Source organism: Rousettus aegyptiacus, unplaced genomic scaffold (genome assembly GCF_014176215.1).
Source record: "Rousettus aegyptiacus isolate mRouAeg1 unplaced genomic scaffold, mRouAeg1.p scaffold_m13_p_1, whole genome shotgun sequence".
NCBI classification, from domain to species: Eukaryota; Metazoa; Chordata; class Mammalia; order Chiroptera; family Pteropodidae; genus Rousettus; species Rousettus aegyptiacus.
This window is the reverse complement of record NW_023416284.1, coordinates 45,933,494-45,942,157: the sequence shown is the minus strand read 5'-3', so window position 1 is coordinate 45,942,157 and position 8,664 is coordinate 45,933,494. Positions and strand designations below refer to the sequence as shown.

Genomic DNA, 8,664 nt, shown 5'->3' with positions numbered 1-8,664 from the left:
CACCACACATACATACACACACGCAACACACTCATACACACATACCCATACATACCACACATATATCACACAGACTTACACATGTCATACACCACATGCATAACACACACACCACGCACATACACATACTGCATACACATACTCAGCACATATACACACACTACAAACTATACACACATACACCCCACACGATACACACATCACACATACCACATGCACACGCACATATCACATACATACCACACATACACACAACATACTACACACACGTACACACCACGCATGCTGCACACATAACATAATACACACACAATGTGCATCCTGTAGATGTGAAGCTTGGTTGAAATTTGTTCTCTTCATCTCTGCTGGAGAATAATGCTGAACTCTATTGCGCACTGCTACCCCCATTAGAGTCATTGGGCCAAAAATTTAGTCTTGTCAGGTTTAACTACATGACTTATCACCACTTTTTGGCTCCCTGGGGAGAGAATTTCACTACAGGCCAACAAAGATGGCGATTGTCCTCTATGGTCAGCCTCGCAGCCCCTCCTTACAACTAGGTTTTCACCACTGCTTTGTCTTGACAGAAAACATGTCATGTCAGAAAATTCCCTTTTCAAGTCAATTTTGTGTTCCTCACACTTCAGCAACGAGAAAAGAAATGACTGCTTACCTGAAATAATGTAGAGTTTTCTAATCAAATTGCAACAATGACAATTGCTAACTTTATTGATCGAGAAGTTACGAAATCCCAGGCATGATGTATGATTTACCTTGGGAGAACAAAAATAATCAAAATACAGCTTATAAGGCTGTACTATATGAAACTAACAACATTAAATACTTAGTATTTAAATACATTAAATACTTAGTATTTAAATACATTAAATACTTAGTATTTAAATACATTAAATACATAGTATTTTCATGTGCCAGGCACTGTTCTAGGTGCATTATAAATAATCCTGTCATTGTAATCTATGCAACTACCCTATAAGGTAGATAAATATGTTATGTCATCTTACAGATGGGGGAACTGAGCCCCAGAGAGGTGAAGTAACTTGTCAAGGTCACATAGCTAGTAAATAACCTGATAAATAAGGAAATAAGTAACACACTAAGCTAGTAAGTAGTGTAGACACTATTTACTAGTGATTGAGACACTCAGGTCCTAAAGTCCATGTTGTTCCATGCAGTGGTGTGGGGACAAGGTCTGTCTCATTCATCCCTGCATCCCAGCGCCCAGCACTGTACCTGACAGAAATGGATGCTTAGTCTATATCCAGGGAGGTAGGGAAAGAGAAAGTGAGAGGGAGGAGTGGGTAAGGGAGGGAGATTCAAGTTGCAGAGATACCTGCAGAACACTCACATGGAGATGAAGGCCGGGGCCATTTAGTAACCAAATGCATCTTTCTTAGCAAGAAATGCTGACAGGTGGATTTCGGGGCCTTTGCTTTTGTGAGCTGTCAGATTGTCTGCTGTAACCCCATTAAGGGAGAACCCTGTGCAACTTCACCAATGATTCTGGAACAGAGCCTATCAGAAGCTGTTCATGATTCCAACAGCAGGATTCAAAGGCCCTACACTGACACAGGGTGCAATTTGGGGACACAAAGCACAGCTAGGTAGGGAACAATTATCACTCTGGGTCCATTCTGTAAACATACAATATCTTCTAATATTTGTAAAGAGTTACTTAGACCTGAAGATTGTGAAGACTGTGCTGATGCAATGCAAAAGCCAAACTGTGTGGTGTGTAGAGAAGCTAAGGGAAACGACTGGCCCATTACTTTCTCAGGGCTCTGGAATGTCAGTCATACTTACTTAATGTAGGTATCATGTTTCATAGAAGTTATTTGCTTATATCTGTCTCTCTTATCAGCCCAAGCGTTCCTGAGGCGCACGGACCTTGTTACTCATCCTTAGTGTGGTATAACAGATTAAACATGCAGCCTAGGGAATCAGATTACCTAAAATAACTTTTAAGTTTCATCACTTACTGTGTGACATTTGGCGAATTGCTTAACTTCTCTGAGTCTCTCTTTTCTTACCTGTTAAATAGGAAATAATGATAATGTTTTTACATAAGATAACTTCACCAGCCACTGAACAAAGATGTCTGTCTGGCTGCTGCCTCAAGGAGGAATTTGCACCTGAGTAAAGAATTATTGAGGGAAAAGGAAAGGAAATAGTATTGAAGTTGGGTTCCGTGTGCATTATTTTATGAAACCCCGGTGATAAAGTGAGAGATTAGTTTGTTTAGCACAGTACCTGCCTCATATTTGTCAACATAAGAACATCCAAACGTGTAGAGAATTTTTATAAAAATTTATTTGAGCCAAACAGAGGGAGGGTATGCCCAGAAGCAAGACCTCAACAGACTGAGAAAAATGCTTCTTAGAATAGCAGTTTGCACCTTCTTTTATGCATTTTGATTTAAGGGGGAAGGTAAGGAAGTTGACATGAAGGTAGGAGAAAGCAAGGCACAGGTGGGATTACACGATAGTTAACAAGATTATGGTGCTTTCTTGAGGGTGGTTTCACTTGAGGGGGCTGAAAAGAGACATTTCAAAGGCGGGTTAACCTAGGTGCTTAGTTAGGAATTTATGATCAGATCACCCTGTGAGGTTACTTTCCAAAGAAACCCTTCTTCATCTACATATCGCATGTGACAAAGATAGCTATGTTTCCTAGTACCTACACTCCCCTTCCTTCTTTAGTAATAATGTCGCCAAAGTTTTAGCAGGGTGTGTGCGTGGTTTTAGAAAGAAGACTCTGGAGAACTGCGGAGAAATGGTGGGCCGCATGTGGCTAACCGCCAGTGTCCACTTAGAGAAGCCAATGCCAAAGTCAAGGTGAAAGGAATACTGAGAACTCTCTTGGTGATGGAGAGGAGAGGTGAGCACCACTGTGTTTCTGGAAAGGGTCGGCCAGATTTTATGAATGACACAGGGAAAGAAGGAGGCAGGTGGGAGGGAGGAGAAGAGGCAGAGAACATCCAGGTCTTCAGCACGGTGACTAATAAATAATTCACTGAAGTAGAGAATGGAGGAGGAGGAACAGGTTTGGGAGGCAGCTGATGAGTGCAGTTAAGGGCACAATGGGACAAAGGGGCCTGGGAGATGTCCCATCCAGATATCTGGCCAAGCTCCTTTGTTCATCGCCTCTGTGAAATAGCAGTTCATCATCAGTATGAGTCCTGAAAAAGGATTTTGCGAAGAGCACGCGAATGTTCTGTGCCTGGAAGATCAAAACAACCCACAGAGACAGCACCTTTCACACAGGCACAGTCCACAGCCAGCTCTCAGGCAGCTCTCCCTGCCCTCCCCGATTTGCTGTCCAAGCCAGCAAGTCGGCCAGGTTCTAGGGAGGGAGACAAAAGGTGTAGATCCACAGCACGGAGTGACCACATCCACCTCGTTGGGAATGGTTTGTATGGAACATTTGGTCACAGTGTGTGATATTCTCTTTAATGAAAAGTCATTTCAGCGAGAACATCTAATGTGATGATGCTGAATACACAGTTGACGATGCAGTTATTTCTCCATTGCAGGTCTGCTCTCTGCAGACATTTCCTTATAATTCTGTTTTGTACCAGCTCTGTGTGGACTCTTTCAAGTCTTGTTAAGCTACAGAGGGCCTGAAGCAAGCGTGCCACCCAATCCCCTGACCTCAAGACAAGAGGGGTCAAATTGCAAAGATGAGTGGGTTTCTTTCTTAGCAGGAGGTTCTGAGAGGTAAGCCCTCAACCCTGGAGACCCAGCTCAGATTTAACCAATGCTTGCTAGTGCCTGTTACTACACTGAATCCTTTATACATTAACTCACTTGATCCTTAGAACTAAACAACAAGGCAGGGAAGATGAGGCTCAGAGAGGGTAAGGAACTTGCCTAACGCCACACAGCTAATAGATGATAGGGGACTCCAGTCAAACCTGACTTGCCCAGTGCTTAACCACTAGGCTGAATAGCCCCTCCACCATCAGCTCAGGATTTCACTTCCCTGCTGAGATGACCACAGTTAACATTGCTGTCGTTTAGTTCCAGGTCCTCTACCCCAGTTTGCTGTATTTTCTACTTGTTCTTCTTCACATGTGGGCTCTCTGTTTTACCAAAGGAATGTGTAGTGTGTCTGGCATTAGAAAAACAGAACTTTTGGCCAGGAAGAAACTCAGTGGAGGTGTCACTGCATCTGCTTGCTCTTCTAGAAATGGTCAGCGAGGTAAACAGTGGTGACCACTGTGATGCTGGCTCTGTGAAAGTGGCCACTTGGTGGAGCTGTTTGCGCAGGCAACCACCACACGGAGCTGAGGGCACAATGGTCTTAAAAACAGAAAAGCTATTTATTTGGGTCCACATCAATGTGCTTTTATAAAACAAATCTGGGATACCAATATTAGGAGTTGCAAGGTGAAACAAATAGAAATGGGTGGAAATGTTTACAAGAGACTCTTGATAGGTCTATTTTTCTTCTCTCTGAATTGTTGGTTTCCTCCCAGCTGTCCTCTCTCTTCAATTGCTCAGATTGCTCTTTCCCGTTAGACATGGAGGTGGTCAGGCTCGGTTCAGCACTTACAGGGCTGCAATGGTAGAGGAGAGGGGCAGTCAGGATAGCACATCAGCTTTAATGCCTCAACCTAGAAACAGCACATATCACTTATGATCAAATTCTCAGCAACTAGTTTAGCAAAACCAAAAGCCTTGGATAATACCTACAATAAAACCTGGCAGTCAATATTTCCTTCAACTCCAAAAATTGAATGAGCAGGAACAAGCTACCCTTAATTGTCTACGGCCAGGCCACCCTGAACAAGCCCAATCCTGTCTGATCTTGGAAGCTAAGCAGGGTTGGGCCTGATTAGTACTTGGATGGGAGACCACCTAGGAAGACCAGGTGCTGTTGGTGTAAAAAAATAAAAAATGAGGGATTGTAAGCTGATAAGGTCCTTGCAATCTGTAAGGTCAATCAAGAGTTGCCTCGCCTAAAAAAATAAATTTTAAAAAAAAGCTAACCATAATTGCATGACCCACATGATATTAGAAATTGCGCAGAAGAGAAGAAGTAAAGGGACTTCTGATAACCCTTGAGAACTGAAGGACGCCTCAACCACCAAAGGAATTCACTGGAAATTTCAGTGAGCCATTTGGGGGGAATGGTCAAGCTAGGGTTTGGGAGAAAGGTTCTAATTGTCAATGTAAGAAACGTCCGAACCTGTGGAGAATTTTTTTAAGAGTTTATCTGAGCCAAACTGATAACATATGCTGAGGAGCAAGATCTCAAATGCTTCAGAGAATACAAGTTTTGCATTTTCTTTTATGCATTTGAAGTTAAGGAGGGGACATAAGGAAAACTGGAGAAAGCAAGGTAGGGATTGGATTGCAGGATAGTTAACAAAATTATTTGGTCTGTTGAGGATTAAAATTCCTTTCGAGGAGTATTATTTATGCCATAAGTCTTATGATATTTTAAAGGTGTGTGAACCTAGATGCACAAAAATAATGGACAGAGCTGGCTTAAAACCGTTCACTAAAGAAGTTATATGCCTGGGGTGTGACTACCCACCATGACCTGAGCAATTAGAAATTTATGATCAGATGATCCTGGGAGGTTACTTTCCATAGAACTCCCTTTTTTTTCCATCCACGAAATTCATGTGTAAGTATGAGGAGGCAAAGGGAAGATCTGACCAAGCTGGAGGGTTCACAGGGCCCAGACGAACCAAAGCACTCTTCTGGGACAAAGTCCCACTCAGGAGAAAGTGCTGGGAGCAGCATCTGAACCGAACTAGAGAGGAACAAGAGCAAAGAAAAGGCGAAGTCAGAGTAAAAAGGGGGCAGGGAAGAGGCACTCATAACATATGAGGTCATATTTTAAAAATTATGTTATGAAACTAACAGAAGGGGAAGTTCTGGACTGTGAAACTAGAAAAGCTCTCTGTTGTCATTGTTTCTTTGTGAAAGTAGAAGAGAACTTTCACCAAGAAAAGAGCCACAGGGAAAGATTGTAGAGAAACACTAACAATGTTATTATAAGAATAAAAGAGAGTAAGAAGTAGAATAAAATTACTACGGACAATGAAAGAATACCAAAAAACATGCCACAAAAAAAATTGTAACTAATATTTTAAAACAAACTAAAAAATATATAGGAATGGTAAAGATGACATAAATCAGAAAGAGAAAAATTCAAAAATAAATGATTTAGGAAAAGAAAGACTTGAAAAGAGAAATAAAAAATTCAAGAAAGAATTGGAAATTTTAAAAGAGCATTTCAGAAATGAAAGCTAACCTAGGAGGAACACAAGAACGAACAAACCAAATGAAAAATGCTGTGAGAGAAATAAAAAATGCCTTAAGAGAAATAAAAAATGGAAAATAGGAAAAGTTTTTAAAACCAAAATGAAAAAGGAAAGAGATAAAAAAGGATTTGAGGGAAAGTGATATAGAAAATAGGCAAAGAACATCCAATATTCATATAATAAGAGTCCCCAAAGAAAACTAAAAAACGAAACAAAAAAATTACTAAAAATAAAAAAAAAATTTAATCCCTCGAAATTAAAAAAAAAAAATTTTATATTACATATTGAACAGACACACTACAAACACTAGAAAAATCAGCCCTCAACAGCTCCACTCTGAAACTATCAGATTTTATAACCTTTTGTGCAACCAGACAAAAACATCAAGTATTTTGTAAGAGAAAGTAAGTCAAATTGTTATTAGACTTTCAGCATCAGTGCTTCATGCCAGAAATCAATGCAGTAACTTATTTAGGATACTCAAAGAAAATGTGAGCCAAGAATTTTAAATTAGGCTTAATTGATCTTCAGATATAAAGGCAGCAAACATACTGCTGTGAACATGCAAGAACTTGAGAAGCAGAACTTCTAGGGAGACTTTTCTGAAGAATCAAAGCCAGCTTCAGGCAACCAACATGGCTGAAGAGACAGCCACATAAGGACCGCTTAAATAATTGAGCTATCAAAGGAAGATGAATAATAGAATTAAAATATCATTTTGTAACCTCTAATGAATTAAAAGATCTATTCGATGATCACACTAGTGGCTGCTAACATCACAAAAAGAGAGACAAAGATAAATTACATGCCCCATGATGGAACTACACAGTTTATGAAGTAGACTTGAAAAAGAATGAAACTTAGCAAATCTCTAGAGCTAGCTACCATTTAACAGGTAATACAGGGAAACATTATGATCGCACCACAAGGAGGCAATCTAATTTCAATCTAAAGAAAATCCTACAGGGCAAGTCACACAATTTCTTTAATATTTTTTCAGTTAAAAAATAAATGGGAGAATTAAGAGATTAAAAAATGATCAGAAGGCATATGAATCAGGTTGTAAATCTTGTTTTGATCCCAATTTAAGCTCTAGAGGGAAAAAGATATAGAAAAATCAAGGAAACATCAATATTGACTGGATATTTAACGATACGAAAAAATTAATTTTTTAGGTTGATACTGGTATTATGGTTCTATTTTAAATGAGAAGTCTTTTTGTCTTTTAGAGATTCATAGTGAAATATTTCGAGATAAAATGATACAAGATCTGGGATTTGCATCAAAATAGTCCAGGGTCAGGGATGGAGAGTTGATGAGGGTAAAGAAGAAGCAAGCTTGGCCAGGAGTTGGCCGTTGAAGCTGAGCAAGGGGTACATGCAGGATTTTTATACTTGTCTCTCTACTTCTGTTAATGTTTGAAATATTCCATTAAAAAAGAAAAGCACTTTTAAAGAGGGAAAGACAGTGCACACGTGATCAAGAGAGAGAGATTGGGCGATTATGGGACTACAAAAGAGAACTAGAAGTTCTGGGTGTGGCTTTTATTAACTGGGTTTCGTACTAAAGTGATTCGTTTCAGCTATTTGATGGGAAACTCATATCAGTACCTTTTGGTCTTTTTTTTTTTTTTTTATGGTGACATTGGTTAATGAAATTCAGTAAGTTTCAGGCGTATAATTTATTAGGAAGGCATATATAGATTGCATTGTATGTTCACCTCCCATAATTAGATTTCTGTCTCCACATATTTGACCCCTTTTTACCCCACCTACCTCCTCCCCCTGCCTCCACAACCCTCTGGTAATCACTAGTGTATTGTCCATATCCATGAATCTCTGCTTCTTTATCCTGTTCATTTGTTGTTTTTAGGTTTATATCCCACATATAAGTGCTATCATGTGGTTTTCAACTTTTACCTTTAAGTCTTTTAAGTTGGGCTGGTCATATTTCCCAGAATAGACCAGACATCGATGGTACATGTTTGGCGACCAGCTTTCTGGGAGCTGGGCCAGGAAAGCAGGGTGAGGACCTTGGCATGACCTTTGAATAATCTTGGGTTTATACGGTGTCACCATCCTTACCTGTGCCTGTGGTCTCCTCATCCAGAGACCATGTGTTTCACTTTCTCCAGAAAATAAACCTCTAACCTTCAGCTTAGAGAAGGAAGCAACAGTCATCCAGCAGTCCTGTGTAAGGGAGGGAACCTAGGGGTCTAACTACGACTTAAACAGCTGCCAACAAATCCTCCTCATTAACACCCATTTAACACCATTTCTTGAGATTCCAGGTGCCACAAATTCCTGAACTTTGTCAAGATTCTGCAGTGAAAATAAAGTTGTTTCTCAGCTTTCCCTGTTGCTAGC

The 8,664-nt window shown here is 40.1% G+C and overlaps 1 pseudogene; it reads left to right on the top strand.

Moving 5' to 3' along the window:
* Positions 1 to 4,786: 4,786 nt before the first annotated feature.
* Positions 4,787 to 4,905, top strand: LOC118605599 (annotated as a pseudogene).
* Positions 4,906 to 8,664: the final 3,759 nt, after the last annotated feature.